The sequence below is a fragment of the Aquarana catesbeiana genome, linkage group LG01 (genome assembly GCF_042186555.1).
Source record: "Aquarana catesbeiana isolate 2022-GZ linkage group LG01, ASM4218655v1, whole genome shotgun sequence".
Classification (NCBI taxonomy): domain Eukaryota; kingdom Metazoa; phylum Chordata; class Amphibia; order Anura; family Ranidae; genus Aquarana; species Aquarana catesbeiana.
Genome location: NC_133324.1, coordinates 38,997,975 through 39,014,584, shown reverse-complemented (window position 1 = coordinate 39,014,584; position 16,610 = coordinate 38,997,975). Strand labels below are relative to the sequence as shown.

Below are 16,610 nucleotides of genomic sequence, written 5' to 3'. Positions count from 1 at the left end.
AAGCTACGCGTGACTTGTCATTGTGTTCTTGTTTGTTCGTTATTGTTTTTCAGGTCGCTCTTCACAGGCCTTGCTGTTGTTCAGTGCATTCTGTTACTTCGTTCTGAGCAGCCTACCGTTTTTTAGCCATGTTGTGTATACGTACTCCTCATAGAGTTCGTGCTGTGCGGGGGCTTGGTGTTGGGGTCCTGACCTTGACACAAGTCCAGTCCATGAACAGGGTGGGGAGGAGTTCATGGACCAAGAATTGGTTGCTTCAGCGTGACCAGTTCTGTCATATTCCTTTGCTCCGTGAGATCCGTGAGAATAATCCTGATGATTTCAGGAACTTTCTCCTGATGACGGACCCCGTATTTCACCGTTTGTTGGCTTTGCTGACCCCCTATATTAGCAGGCAGGATACCTGCATGAGGCAAGCCATCACTCCGGAGCAGAGGCTCATCCCCACCCTGCGGTACTTGGCGCGGGGAGAAGCCTGCAGGACTTGAAGTTCTCAACAGGCATCTCCCCCCAGGCTCTGGGAATCATTATCCCAGAGACCTGTTCTGCCATCATCCAGGTCCTGCAGAAGGAGTATATGAAGGTAAGATTTTTATCCTTTAATATCACATTTTATTGTATTTAATGTTTGATAATATATTGTATTTCTTTCCTCATTCCCTAATTACCATGATTGGAATATGCTGTGAATGTCCCCTTTGTCCTCATGCATGCTGGATTTTTGTGTAATAATTATTTTGCTCCTTCTTACATATTTGCCTTCACTTATCTCCCCAGCATGGTCTACAGGCCCTATATTCACCTCATGCAGTCACTTAACAATGTATTTAGTCAGCTCCATAGTAGTGCTTTACCCCAAACACCCCTAAAATGTTTTAAAATGTGATTGGTGCTTTAAATTCAGGCAGAGTGCCAGAGGCTTTTTTTTTGTGGGTCCCCAAATCATTTTTAACCCTCCCTCCCCCCAACTGCTAAGTCAGCTGATAACAATTCTCTATCCTCAATCATCTATCTGCTGACTTTGCCAAACCCATAGACACTATACCCATCTCTTTTGTGGTCAGATTTATGGATGAATTCCCCAAAGCATGTAGTGCAAGGGCCTGCCTGTATACATTCAAATGGTACTGTTTAAAGTTTTTGTATCCTATTATTATCTTGATAGGTAATAGCAGAATGTCCAAATGTGCTCAAATGTGTACAATGTGTATTTATATCTTTGTATTATGACACTTCTTACCTGTCCAGTGGGCTGCCAATAGTGTAACTAAGGAGGGGCTGTTCAAAGTAATACCCATTATTTAGGCATTCATCTCTCAATGAAGTGGAGAGGGTTACCTGTCCAAGAGCTCACCCCCCTATAATGTTAGAAATGGCCCATGAGAGGGGGTGGGGGAGGGGGAATCTGATAGGTGTACCTTATGCTTTGGTATTTAAAAATTCCCATTAATAAATGTTATCTTGATGTTGGCCAAGAATGTTTGTGTCTAATCTGCTTTCCATGTTTTAATGTGCACGCGTGTCCACGTCACAGGAATGGCAGACTGTGGCCTCCCACTTTGCCCAGCGGTGGGACTTTCCTAACTGCGGAGGGGCAATTGATGGGAAACACGTCCACATCGTCCCACCACCCAACTCGGGGTCATACTATTTTAATTATAAAGGGTTCAATAGTATTGTGATGTTGGCGGTGGTGTCGGCTAATTATGAGTTCCTGTATGCTGTACTATGCTGGCTCAGTTGGGCCTGAGGCCGGAATTATAAATGAAACAACCCTGATGGCGCTTGAAAGTGGCCATCCTGGCTTGCCATCCCTGAGTGCCCGTGATGTCCGGCTAAGATACCTTGAGTTCTTTGCAGGTAGGGGGTCATCAATATGCCAGACAATTTGTGAAACCTTGATCAAATAAAAAAAAAATTAGGCAATTCTTTGGTGACATTTACTGCTTGTGTTTGTTTTAGCTGACCCTGACTGAAATGTGGTGAGTCCTGAAAATGGCGTGATTGTGTAACCTTATACAAAGCACTGTTGGGTGTTATTTACTAAAGGAAAATACACTTTGCACTACAAGTGCACTTAAAAATGCACTGAAACTGCACTTGTAGTGCAAAGTGGATTTGCCCTTAGGAAATAACACCCATTGTCACAGAAAGCAGCAATTACATCACCACAAAAGTGTTGTAGCGCTGAGACAATAATCCACACATTCTTGATTAACAATCTTTTTAATACCTGCACAATCACATGTGCATTTAGAAAAGGTTTTTAAAACAAACCAACATGTTTGTTGTATAACAATTTTGGGGTGGCATTATCAAAAATAGAAATGTCCATTTAAGATAAAACAGGCATGTTTCAAAACAACAAGAAAGACACAAATCTTGAACTTACAAAGTTCACATTAGGTAAAACTTGAAGGCAATATCAGACATGAGTATTTAGGAACTGTGTTTGATATTGCATTCAGATGGGGTGAAGTCACCCCAGGAAAAGCCAAATTTTGAAGATGCACACCAATTTACGAATGTCAACATGTGCTAGCTGCCATCACGGGGGATCAAGGGACGTGTTTTGGGGGAGCAACAACTTCCTCTCAGCTACTTTATTATTGAGGAAGGGGTTGCACCCCCAAAACGCGTCCATTGATCTCTTGTGATGGCAGATAGCACATATTGACACACTGTGTGCATCCTCAAAATTTGGCTTTTCTAAAAATCGCTAAAAAATTTTTAACATTGTAGCACACAAAAAAACAAGGGGATTTGGAGGGGTTTTAAACTCTCCCCAAAACATCAATGATGTTATTATTTTTTTGAATGACCTCATTGATGTTTTTCTTGAGGTTTTCCAATGCAACATTACACCCCATGATCTCCCCGATCAGGATCTGTGCACTTTCCGAGGTGAAATGCCCTGGATCCACAACATCACGATCACCTAAAAAGAGAGAAACCAAAAAAAAAAAAAACAGGTATTATAAATATGCCAGCATCCATCTCTTACCTGAGTCTGTGGTCGCAGACACTCACCTATTGTGGTGCCTATTTCCACCACGTCTTCCTCCTCCTGTTCTGCTTGTTCTGGGTTGATTTCCCCTTCTTCCTGAGGTGGGGGGGTCTGTGGTCTCTTCGGATGAGGGGTGTCCTCCGAGTCTTTTCTCCCCTATGTAAAACAGAAATGGTATACTTATCACACAGATATTTGATGGCAGAACTATAAAGATGAAACATTGCTTGGAAGTGGGGTACAATTGTCTATTTTTGCAGAGTTCCAAGATGTAGAATTTTTAGTGTCCTTTGTCAAGCTTCAATACTTTACCTGTTTTGTACAAGCTTCACAGATGGAGACCCCACTATAGTATCCACTGGAGCACCTGTGTGGCCTCCCTAATAAAAATGGTGTTCTTGTGTCCCACACTAGTGCTCCAGCGTCCAGATGTGAAAACAGCTGATGAGTGTCCTCTCCTTACACAGAATCTAGTTTGCATTTCATTCTAGTCACAAACCCATCTACACAACCAAATATTTTTCATACAAGTAGGCCCTAAAAAATGTGGGCAAATGCATAAGGCCAAAACAATGGTGTTTTATAGGCCGAAAGAAAAATGTTTGATACGAACGAATAATGTGCCAATGAACATGAAAGTTGCCATTTTAAACTGTACAACACTTAAGAAAAGCACATGGAGCAGCACGAACGTAATAAAGACAAAAAGAATAGGAACACAGCACAACTACTTACTTTTTTGCAGAACTCTCCGGATCTTTCTGTACTGCTAGGGCTCTCTTAATTTCAGGTCTGACTACCGCTTCCTGAGCTGATCTTTCGATCGTCGTACCCCGAAATTCCGGGGCAGACTTTTGACCACTTTCGCCATGATCTTGGCCTTTCTGATATTGGGGTTGGGGTAAGGTCCATACTTTCCGTCGGCCTTCTTCAGGATGTCGACCATCTCCAACATCTCACCAAAGGACATATTTGAGGCCTTAAATCGTCTCCTTCTGGATCGGGACATTTCCGGATCCGGGCTTTCCTCCTCCTCCTCCGCGTTGCTATAATTAGAACGCACCTGCTCTGACCCCGCCATGTGCTCTTCACCCACTGCGCTGAACAAAAAGGGGCAGGGATTAGACTAGAAAAAACGTCAGGGGCGGGCGAAGTTACACGCATGCGCAGTGTGTATAAAGCGTAACATGCGTGCGTAGTACGTACGATCTGTGAGCGGAGGAAGGAGTATCGGAGGCACCAATCGTGATAACGAAGGTAAGAGCCAAACTTGGGCCTATACTGCTTCTAGATTGAGGCCTATATTGTAACTAGATTAGGAGAGTTTTGCCTGACATTAGGGTTTGTCTTGTGTTGTGTCTTGCAGTGAAAATGGATATCTTGAAAAATAACGACTTTATGGCAATTTTCATAGATATGTTCAGGGAGCTGCCTTGTCTTTGGGAGATAAACCACCCACATTATAAGAACCAAACAAAGAGGAAGGCAGCACTGGATCAATTGCTGGAATTTGTGAAGACGGTGATCCCCACGGCAGACATGACCTATTTGAAGATCCTAATTGGTGGCCTGAGGAGCACTTATCTAAGGGAGCACAAGAAGGTCCAGGATTCCCAGAGATCCGGAGCTGCAGATGACATCTATGTCCCCAGGATGTGGTACTATGACAGGCTGCATTTTCTGGCAGGTCAGACTGAACCCAGGTCATCACTCTCCTGTCTTCCTTCCATGCTTCCTTCCACCCCAGCTGAGGCTTCTGAAGCCCAACCTGGGCCTTCCAAGCAGCAACATGTGAAGGAGCCCAGCTTGAGCCAGGTATAGCATTCCTCTAAATATTTCTGGTTGTCCCATCAATGATGTTAACTAGATGTTAGTTTGGAGTACTAATTTATGATTGTGATTGATGATGCAAAAACTAAAACCATGTCTCTTTTTCATACACAGGGAAGTCTCAGCCAGGAGGTGGCCGGGCCGAGCAGGCTGCCTGATATCCAGGTCCCTCCCATCCACCTGCAAAGAGAAAGTGGCAGGAAGAGGAGTACCCTGGAGGAGGCTGCCATAGGCCTCTTTTGGAAGGCTACAGAGGCCCTGACAGCCCCCCACACTGTGGAGGGGGACTTTGCTGGAATAATTGCCTGCAAAATGCAGCAGGTGGAGGAGGGCCAACAACTCATGTGTGAGTCCTTAATGTTGGAAGCTCTCAATAAGGGGTTAAGGGGCCAAATAACATCTGCTACCCACATTTGTGACATCACACATGGTCCTCCTCCTCCTCCAGGTCCTACTACTCCTCCTCCTCCTCCAGGTCCTACTAGTCCCCCTCCACCTCCAGGTCCTACTCCTCCTCCAGCCTCATCTCCAACAGCAGAGCCACAGCCAGGAAGGAAGCGTGGAAAGAAGACCAGAAAGTGATGACCCTGGATCCAGTCTGGTCTGGCAAAAGATGCAGGCTCTTGTAGTACCACAGCCTGAGGACACAGATGTCATCTGCTGCTTTCTGGATCTGGGGGACTTCTGGACCAGACTGCACTCCCTTAGATATGCACTCCTCAGGCCACCAATTTTGATGTTAAAGAATTGATGTCTGCCCTGGGGGTCCAAGGCTTCGCCAATTTCTGCTGTTTCTCCAGCGTTGCCTCCCTCTTTGTTTGGTTCTGAGCCCTTAATAAAGGAATTTTTGTTTCAATTATACTCGCCTATGTGTTTTTAACTTCAAAAAGGACAGTTTGTTGGTGAGGATTCAGGTACATTTCTAAAGTACAATGTGAAATTAACAAGAGACACCAACACCAAGCCATCTCCTTGAGATTAAATAATACAAGATATCAATGGTGTTGTGGTAACTTGACACACAAAACACATACAAAAATATTCTGGAGTAAAACTAAAAATAAAATAAAACAAAGATCAGCCTTGAAAAAAATACAAACCAAAAAAAAATAATCTGCCTTAAAACAAAAAAAAAAAAAAATACAACACAAAAATAAGGTTGTCAGATGTGACAAATCAAAATATATTGAGGGAATCCCGATAAATAGTAAAGAAAGAAGTTTGTGAGAAGTCTGTGTGAATATGAGCAGCAAAACAACTTAATTCTTCTCATATTATAAAGAAGAAGAGATTGCGCTGTATTAAACCATTTTTAACATTGCAGCGTGACGAAAGTGCTGTATCCATTGCGAACGCTAAGTTTACCAGACCAAGCTGTTCCGTCTTGGAATTTCTTCTGAGCATGCGTGGCACTTTGTGCGTCGGAACAGGCCACACACGGTCGGAATTGACGCGATCGGATTTTGTTGTCGGAAAATTTTATAGCAAGCTCTCAAACTTTGTGTGTCAGAAAATCCAATGGAAAATGTCCAATGGAGCCCACACACGGTCGGAATTTCCAACAACACGCTCCGATCGGACATTTTCCATCGGAAAATCCGACCGTGTGTACGGGGCATTGGTGCCCTCAAGTTTCCCATTTGGGAGTTTTTTTGATCTTTCTACTTTTTGTTGAAAAAAAAGGAATTTGTACTCTGTGCATTGGATCAACTTGTGTGGTACTTGCAACTTCCTCTCTCACAGTCAACATCAGTGTTTTGTAAATTTGCTAAACTGATTTCACTTCACATACAGCAGACTTTTTGGATTGTTGTTCTGCCAAAACGGACACTAAGGACATCGATATAAGCATGTGCGTCTAATCTGCAGGTCATACCCTTTGCCCAGATTTTAAGGATTCCAATGGACAATGTATTTGCACAGTACTGCATGTAGTTCTGATTATCATTGCCTTTAAATCAATTATTTTGCTTCCATAGGGGATGGGAGGGGTGACCTTTTTATATATGTATGGGGCAGAGGGAGAGGCATAGTAATTATCCCAAACTTCTTAATGTATTGCTTTTATTTTTATTGTACTACACCAATTTAAGTTCTGACCTCAGTCCTCAGGCCTACTGTTTTCTGTACTTTGTGATTAATGTTAATAGTTGTTTTTATTATATGATGCCGAATGTCTTTTAACTTTTCAAACATTTTCTGTCATGCATTGTAGTTTGCTTAAGTTACAATCACATTTCTTTCAGATACTCAAAAAAAAATCTAAGTAAAAAAAATAATAATATATTTAGCATTCCATCATAAAATTTCCCAAAACATAAACTGCCCTTATAGGGGAATAGAGTTGGTAGAATTTGGTAAAAACAAGAATGAATAAAAGCCATAGAAAATGCCACAAATTCCTGAACAGCAGTATTTACTAGCATAGTTAGTCAGAGCGAACCCAACTGGTCACAATACACATTAACAACAGCACAAGGCATAATGCAGTTCTCCACTTTCTCCATTATTGGGTACTACAGATCTGGGAGAATATATTATGACCAGTACTGAAACACACTTGTAAATGTAAGAAAAAACTGAGATGATCTACATGTACATGGCGTGGATATTTCCTCTTCTAGGATTCCCTGTGCTTGGTTACAAGGCCTTGGCAGGAAATATAGGTTGAAGAGCACTGTCCATGTTATGTATAAAAAGGCCTTAGATATATATATATTTACTGTATATGTATGTATATATATATATATATTTATATATATATATATATATATATATATATATATATATATATATATATATATATATATATATATATATATAAAATATAAGGCCAGTACAAGGTAAGATGGCAATTTGGCCATAAAAGGCACCAGTATGAAAAGGAGATTTTTGACATGATTAAGTGTTTATGTTTTTTTTTTCCCTTTACTACATCATTGTAAATCAGCCAATAGCAGAAGCAGGTCATTATCTACATGTAGCGCAGTAGTTGAAGACCTGGGCAGCACAAAATACCATTTCTAAGCCTTTGTGTGTAAACAAAGCACTTTGTATGTGGCTGGAAAGGAGGAACATAAATGGATCAGGACAGAGCTTGGGTAAAATTGTGCAGATGTGTATTACAACCTTTACAATACAAAAACAATTGGGCAAAAAAAAAAAGGTCTGTGTTTTCATAAACCTGGTAAAACCAGATATACATAATGCTGTACCAAATCCAAAATTTAACAAGTGTCTAGGCCAGCGGTTCTCAACCTGGGGGTCGCCACCCCCTGGGGAATCGATTGCCGATTTGCCAGGGGATCGCGAATGCTGGCCGAGACGGACCCAAAGTTACTGTGTTACGCCGGAGTCTGTCCATCTCGGCCAGCGAGATGTCACTTCCGGGAGAGGAGAGACCGCACAGAAGTGACGTTCCATCAGCACCATCTTAGTACTCTTGTGCGCAGTGAGGCTACAATTAGAAGTCGGCAAGTGGACATCTTTTTACACTCACTGAAGTCCGCTTGCTGAGGATGAGTCTACCAAGATGGCGTAGACAAAACGACTTTTCCAGTTAACACAGACGGCTTGCTGATTCTAAAGGAACACCAGTGATTTGGTAAGTCAGAGATACTAATTAATAAAAGCATTTTTGTACATCAATTGCCACCACTGTACCATCAAACGCAGCCACTGTGCCATCAAACGCAGCCACTGTGCCATCAAACGCTACCACTGTGCCATCAAACGCCGCCACTGTGCCCATCAATTGTCGCCACTGTGCCTTCAAATGCAACCACTGTGCCCATCAAATGCAGCCACTGTGCCATATCAAATGCTCCCACTGTACCATCAAATGCTGTCCCCGTGCCATATTAATACTCCCACTGTGCCGCCCCCTGTCTGCCCGGCACTTACCCTGTCTCTCAGTAGGGCATTTTATTCATTTATTTATGTTAAATAAATAATTTGCGCTGTATATTACAGATTGTTTTTGTGATTAATCACTACGCTTTAAGATGTTAAATTTGTAGGAATGAAAATACATCCTGCATATCAGATATTTATATTTCGATTCATAACAGTCGCAAAATTACAGCAATGAAATGACCAATGAAAATAATTTTACTGTTAGGGGTCCCCACAACTTGGGAAATTTTATCAAGGGGTCACGGCACTAGAAAGGTTGAGAACCACTGGTCTAGGCAATCCCATAAGCAATAGCTTTTTTTTGGGGGGGGGGGGTAAGATGATTTTTTGAATGACTGATTTTGTTAGTGTCCATCAAATGGTAAATTGCAGTGGCAAAATGTCAACAAAACTGAAAAGTCGGGAAGGCCTTTAACTGAAAAATGGAGAACTAAGTTTGAATACCTTGCCTTGATACTTCCCAAGGTTGTTTAGTAATCAACACAAGCAACAACTGCTTTAACATGGCTGGTGGTCTTTATAAGCAATTAACTTGTGTTTTAAAGTGTTTATTATTTAGACATATAGGATGGCATAGCTATTAGAACTTCACACTTAGGCCGCTTGAGTTGTCCATAGGTAGGCTTTTCAACGAGCCCCTAAACTTCAAACCTGACTGGATGGTGTGTGTACAGAGCATAAAAGCTGGGGAACAAAAATAGGATACATGCATTTTGCACTGTTCAGGCTTGTTATGTGACCCCCCCCCCACCTGGATCTTACAACTTTGTCATCTGTTTTAGTTATGCAGGGGCATGTTTTTTATTTTTTACAGCTGCATAAGAGTCATTGTTAGAATGTTTTTCTTTGTAACATTAATGGTGCCATCATTAGGTGATACTTCAAGCCATATCTGCTCCCCAGGTATCTTTTTGCAGCTGTGATGAGGAAGGTGTGATCCAACTGTGAACAGTTTTCATGGGACTGCCCTTCTAAATTATATAACGCTCTAGTCTTTCTTCACTGTCTGGTGCCCCTTTTTTTTTTTTTTCGCCACTTTTTCAGTAGATTTTTTTTAAAATCTCTTTGATGCTGGAAGTACTTGCAGTTTTTTGAGGGAAAAAACTTAGGGACCTCTTTGATAACATGTAGCACTCTGCATTAAAAGTGTCCTAGCAAAAATGTTTATTTTGTTTCCACCCTGCAAGCATAAAACGGGAGAAGAATCTGGTTGTTCCTAGTAACAAGGATTGTTCTTCCTTCAGATACTTTCATTCAGGAGGCGCCTGTTGTGAAAATCCAGAATTGAAGAACAGATATCAACAGCAAAGCTGATTGGTAGAGAAGGACTCTTAACATGCATATGCGTGATTTTATTGCTCATATTCCAACAATGGCAAATGGATTAGTTTTGTGGTTGCCCTTACAGTTCATGATAGCCCTACAACTACCAAAGATTTTACTTAAAAAATAAATGATGTTGTTTGTGTTATGCTTTACCTGTATTTTAGACAAACCAAATATCCTCTTGTTGTTGATCAAAGAAGACAAGTGAATCTAGAGGGGGATATTGATAATGTTTATGATTTCTTTAATAGGTCTCTTCTCCCATTTGTTCATTCCAAAATCAACCTATTTTCAAACCAAATTATTTCTTTCTTTAAGAAAGGGGATGGGTGACGGTGACAGGGGTGGGTGATGGTGCCAGAAAAAATTTAATCACACAATAGTGCTCAACACTACATGTAAATAGTGTCAAAATCACTTAAACGTTACATAAAGTATGTTAACAAATCAGTATAATTAGAAAAAACTAAATTAAAATAAACAATGTGCAAAATGTTGTGCGTGTAACAGACAGCCCTTAAGGTAACTTAAATCTTCACGATGAGTCCATCAAACTTATCATTTCTCCATCAGGCGAATAGTGACACCATATGTTCCACCACCAATGTGATTCAGTGACACCAACTCCCTATGGGATTGCACTCACCAGATCCTATTGTTTTTCATTCTCATGAAAAGGCAAAAGTGCTAGGGCGCATGCGCTGAGTCTGAGGAAGCAGACATGTCTCCTTAGAGCTCCGCTCCAGGGACAGACACACCGGAGAACCACGGGCTTCAGCGGTCAAACGAAAGACACAAGATTGTGTCCCTTACATCACAGGACCTTTCGGTACCGATATCATGGTCCTTAAAGGCCAGAAAATCAATTTTAAAGCTGTTTCTAGAAAAGGAAAACTCGGCCAGGCCGTTATCCAAGATGGCGTTGGCTGCCCCCTCACGGCACAGTATACAGTGCAGCCTCAAGCCTCTGTCACACAGCTTAAAGTCACAGGAATATGCTTGTGAGTTTGACTCTGACACAGGAAGCTCAAAATCAGTAGTTCAATTGACTATGTTTAAACAATTTGAACGTATGCTGCAAAAAGCTCTTAAACAAACATCTGACCACATAACTGACAAGCTGACTAAGGAAATTAGAGAGCTGGGACAGAGAAAATCTGAATTAGAAGTGCGGGTAGATGAAATTGAAAATCATACTCAACAATATACTTTTGAACTAGATAACCTTAAAGATTAGAATTTGTTGTTACAGTCCCGTTTAGAGGACCAGGAAAACAGGGACCGTCGTTCTAATTTGAGAATCAGGGGGATTCCTGAGTCTATTGTGGACTTACAGGCTACTATGATAGCTCTCTTCCAGGAACTGCAACCTGGCATTCCTGATGAAAGGCTAGAGATGGACAGAGTACATAGAGCTCTAGCCCCACGCAAGACAAACGGTCCTCCCAGGGACATAATTGCTAAATTTCACTTCTTCCGCACTAAAGAGCAATTACTTTCAGCAGCCAGAGGTAATAACAATCTTAATTTTCAAGGACACCAATATCAGCTCTTCGCAGACCTGTCACCACTCACTGTTGCCAAGAGATGCACGCTAAAACCCCAATTGCAAGTACTTATTAGCAATCAAATTACATACAGTTGGGGATTCCCATTTTCGATACGCTTCACCCATCTTGAACACAAATATGTGTGTCGCTCTTCTGAGGAACTGCAAACAGTATTGCTTAAAATAGTCTTTGTGGATCAAATTTCATCTAGGGACCGCCCTCGCAGACGCTCTGCTTCTAGATCCCCACAGCAACAACAGTCATCAGCTGGATCTGAAAAGCCTGCTTCATCACATCAAAATCTTCACAAACATGGTAGATATGACAATCCAATATCAATTGCTACTGATTCTATGGACTGAGTGTATTTTACCATTTCATCCTATTTCTTGTAATTTTCCTCAATAGCCTTCTGAAATTTTGGCTAGAGGTAACATCAGTTAACAATTACTCACCTGGACTCTGGCTTATTGTTATGACTCCACTTTCATTGCTATCTTCCAGGAAAATATATATATATATTTTCTCATATATTTTATCTTTTTGTTTTTTTTTTTCCCTTCCCATAATCTTTACTTGCACAGGACTTTAGCGTCACTAGGAATCTGCTATTACATTAAAGTTCCTGTTTCTTCTTTTAATTTATGAATCTCAGCCTGGTTCAGTGTTCTCTTTATGTTTTTAAGGAACTTTTCACGGAAGCTCCCAGGAAAGTAATAGGAAAAGGGACTCATCAAAATGAAGATGGTTCATATATTACATATTGGATAGTCTATGCAGTCCTGATGAACTGAAGTCGATTCTAGACTATTTTTTTTACATAGTTTTTTTTTAACTTTTTTTTTCCCTACAGGTATGTCATGGTTATGCAATAGAGTTTGTCGATCAGCATACCTGTCTCCATGTGTTCATCTCTAGAGACCAGCTGACCCTCACCTGACTGCTTTTGTAACCTCTCCTCTAAGCATGGCCCCACCCCAGGCCCTATCGGGGAACCCTATATTAACCTGTGCACTGCAAGCCAGCAGTGCTGATCAACCATTGTGTGTTAGCCTCTGTGTGTACTTGCTGTGTTTCCTACATCTGATTCCTGTTACCGACTTTGGCCTGTTCTTAACTATTCCTGTCTGCTCGTGACCCTGACCTTTGGCGTGTTCCCGACCATCCCTGTTTGCCTGTGACCCTGAACCTTGGCATGTACTCTGTTGTCCTTGTCTGCTTGTGGCCCTGACCTTGGCTTGTCCCTTACTTTCCTTGTTGTTCCAGCCTGCTGCCTCCTTCCTCTTCTCCTGTAGTCTACCGTGAGCTGTGAGACCCTGGGGGCCGCGACCTGCAGCCAGACTGCAGCGCAGTCCATCCTTACCATTAAAGGCTCTGGTGAACACCTGCTGGCTCTTAGACTCCGCGCCCCGGGGAATCTATGCTCTAGCTCCCAGTGGGATCTGTGTCAGTGATCCAGTAGACCTGCTTCCTGGACCTCCCAGGGTTCAGTCCGCAGCAGTCAGCCATAGGGTCCACTACCTTGCGGTGCACTCCTGATCCCAACGGTGTGCATCTGTCACCCAGGTGACCTGACAAGGTATTTCATTATGTTATTTTTGGCCACAAGTGGCCCTGATGAATTCATAGTGGTTTTGTTGTTATTTTGATGCTTTTTCTGGTTCTCAATGCACTATTACCTTTTGATTTGATATAGTGGTTCTCCGGTTCTGTCCTTCCTTTTGGAACATCTTGCAGCCCCTTACGTCACCCCCAGACCCCCTCTGATGGTGGCATTGGAGACTCTCAGGGATTTTTTGAATTTCCTCAGAGACGCTTCTGTACCCTATTGATAGTGTTTTATATGTTAACATTTCTTGCATCTAATAGGGTTGTTCATTTGGATTTTGTTTTTTCTCCCTCTCTCTCTTTCCTCTCTTTTCCTTCTCTTGGGTTGGTGGTTGCGGCTCACAGTTCGGGTTGTGTATTCCCTGACATAACAATTGTCTTTGACGTGTTATGGCACCCATAAATGTATTGTCCTTGAATGTACAAGGATTCAATATTCCACATAAGCGCACTAAGGCTCTGCGCTCCCTTGCCACCCAAAAAAGCGCATATTTAATGTTGACAGGAAACTCATTTCATTGATAAGGCCTCTCCTTCATTTTTATCTGCCACATACCCACAATTCTATACAGCCTCAGCTACTGTTAAGCAACGTGGTACACTTATTGGGTTTCATAGAACCATGTCATTTACTCTTGTATCCCAACTAAACAACCCTCTTTGACTTACGGGATATATTTCGGATACACCAGTAACAATTGTGACATACTATGCCCCTAATAAACGCCCGAGGGTTTTCTATCACATCTTTTCCAAATTATTGATATGCACAAGTTTGGACGACCATTTTATGTGGGGACTCGAATACTACTGTTTTTCCATATTTGTATAAAACTCCACCATCAGTTATTACAAATTCTAACAAATTATCCCTCCAACGCTTGCTAAGTATCCATGGTTTGGTAGACTCTTGGAAAGAACTCAACCCCACTAGTAGGCGCTTTACTCACTACTCGTATCCATACAATTGTTTTTTGCGTATAGACCACATTTTGATCCTATCTAGTATGCTCCCAGAGATTATTTCCTCTAAAATTATTCCCTTTTCTGGGACTGATCATTGTGCAATTGTCACCACCATAGCTTCTCCGATACCCAGGTCACACGATACAACTTGGTGTATCAATGATTCGACACTAACCCGCCCATCCCATCGCTTAGAGATAGAGGCAGCACTCACAGATTACCTTTCATTTAATAATAATGCAGATATATCAGCCCTTACTCTATGGGAAGCCCATAAAACTGTCATTCGTGGCAAACTTATACAACAGGCCACATCTCTTAAAAGAGAACATAAGATTTTATTTGCAAAGTTGGAAGCTAATTTTAATGCTAGTCATATGGCTTTTCAGTCTAATCCTAACGTTACTACAAATGCAAATTTAGATAAAGCAGGTCTTGATTTAGACCTATTTTTATTTGACTCAGCAGATATAGTCTTACGCAAAAAATATCACATTCAATATCTTAAGGCTAATAAACCTGACACCTTAATGGCATTCTTCAAAAAATACAACATACACAGACATCTATAAGACTGAAAACTTCTTGCGATGCTTTCACGAGTAATCCAATTAAAATATTGGAGATTTTCCGTTCTAACCTGGCTAAACTGTATTCCTCTAACATTGACTTTGACAAATTTAAGGCAGATGACCTGTTCTCTGGTAATAATCTCCCTACTTTAGAATGAAAGCAATGTGATCTTCTTGAAAAACCTATTACAACTTTAGAAGTTCAAAACGCCATCAAATGCTTGAAACCCCATAAGAGACCAGGTCCAGACGGATTTTCGGCAACTTATTTTAAAAATTTTTGTCTATTCTATCTTCAATCCTAACTAGAGCTTTCAACTCTTTGTTGTCCAGAAATTTGTTTAGAACTGAAACTCTGACCTTTATAATAACCATGCTTCCCAAACCTCGTTCTGATCTCACCTCCTGGACTAATTATTGCCCCATTTCCCTCCTAAATTTAGATATCAAATTATTAGCCAAGATCATAGCGACATGATTGAATGCGATTATAGGTCAATTAATACATCATGATCAAACAGGTTTCATGCCCAACGCGACAGGCGGGCAACAATATAAGACAAGCTCTCTTGCTTATCCATACTGCTAAAAAAAGAAAGATTCCGACATGCCTTATATCTTTAAATATTAGAAAAGCTTTCGTTTCAGTTTCCTGGCCATACATGCAATATATTTTGCAAAAATGGGGGATTAAAAATCATTTTCTAACATGGGTTTCCTCTCTTTATGCTAATCCACAGGCCTATGTTAAATACGCTGGTTATAAGTCAGCACAATTCAACATTAGTAGAGGAACTAGGCAAGGTTGTCCTTTATCCCCATTGCTCTTTGCCTTACTTATAGAGCCCTTGGCACAATTAATCCGTTCTAATCCGAATGTCAAAGGCATAGAGTTGGCTGGATACAAACACAAATTATGTCTCTTCGCTGATGACATCCTTATTTTCTTAACTCATCCACATGTGTCGGCCCCTAACTTAATAGACCTATTAGATAAATTTGCAGTAGTCTCTGGACTTTTTGTTAATCATAATAAATCTAACGCGCTAAATGTTTCTTAACACAAGTGGAATTTCTCCAAGCTAAGTCCTCATTACCATTCAACTGGGTATCGCATCATCTTCCATATTTGGGAATACAAATCACAAACTCATTAACAGATCTTTTTTCAACCAACTACTTACCACTTCTAAAATCAATTACCGGTTTATTGAAGTAATGGTCTTCTCTTTCCTTGTCTTGGTTTGGGCGGATTAATGCCATTAAGATGTCAATTCTACCGAAATTTCCTTTACCTATTTAGGGTACTCCCCATTCCAATACCTTCATACTTCTTACGTCTTACACAGCACAGAATTATGTCATTTATTTGGGGCAGCAATAAACCCCATATCCCTAAATCTACATTGTTCCTTACTAAATTGAAGGGCGGATTAGGGTTACCAAATTTTTCTTCATACTATTACGCAGCACAACTACCCCAATTGTCTAAATACCATTCCACTACGGAAACTCCTCTATGGGTTGCTGTCGAATCTGTTGATATTGACCCCATCTCTGTGGCTACCATTTTATGGCTCCAGCCTAAAGATAGAGTACATATATCTAATCCTATTACCAAGCATTGTTTGGCTATTTGGCACAAATTTAAAAGTTTGCACAATCTTCCTCACATAACCCCCTCCTTTCCTTCATTAAAAATCCAGCTTTCTACCCAGCTTGGAAATTCCCGATGTCATTCACAGCTTGGTCCTCTGCTAACTTAATCAGATTGCATAATTTAGTTTCCAACAACTCATTATACACATTTTCTGAATTATGTGAAACTTTTGGACT

At 41.1% G+C, this 16,610-nt stretch overlaps 1 protein-coding gene across 1 annotated transcript in view; it reads right to left on the bottom strand.

Annotated features, from left to right (window-relative positions):
- The window catches only part of LOC141126425 (vomeronasal type-2 receptor 26-like), a 163,989-nt gene that overhangs the window by 133,913 nt on the left and 13,466 nt on the right, over positions 1–16,610 (bottom strand). The window lies entirely within an intron of this gene.